Genomic DNA, 245 nt, shown 5'->3' with positions numbered 1-245 from the left:
GAAATGAGTGTACAATGGCATTATTTTCACTGTTGGAATGCGCAGCCAGCTCGAAATCGGGTCGGCGTGATAACGCATCAGCGACGACATTAAGTCGTCTTGGTTTAAATTCCACAGAGAAATTTTACTCCGCGAAGAAGGATAGCCACCTCGCCATTCTTTGCGAGAGGTGTGGGTTATTTGTGGCCGTGAGTAATGACGCATGGTCCGTATATACGATGAGCGGTCTATCTCCTCGGAGATAG

This window comes from Bremia lactucae, assembly GCF_004359215.1.
Source record: "Bremia lactucae strain SF5 chromosome Unknown BlacSF5_NotPlaced_17_SHOA01000003.1_2250557bp, whole genome shotgun sequence".
Taxonomy (NCBI): domain Eukaryota; phylum Oomycota; class Peronosporomycetes; order Peronosporales; family Peronosporaceae; genus Bremia; species Bremia lactucae.
The sequence above is the reverse complement of the archived record's forward strand: the minus strand, read 5'-3'. Positions refer to the sequence as shown.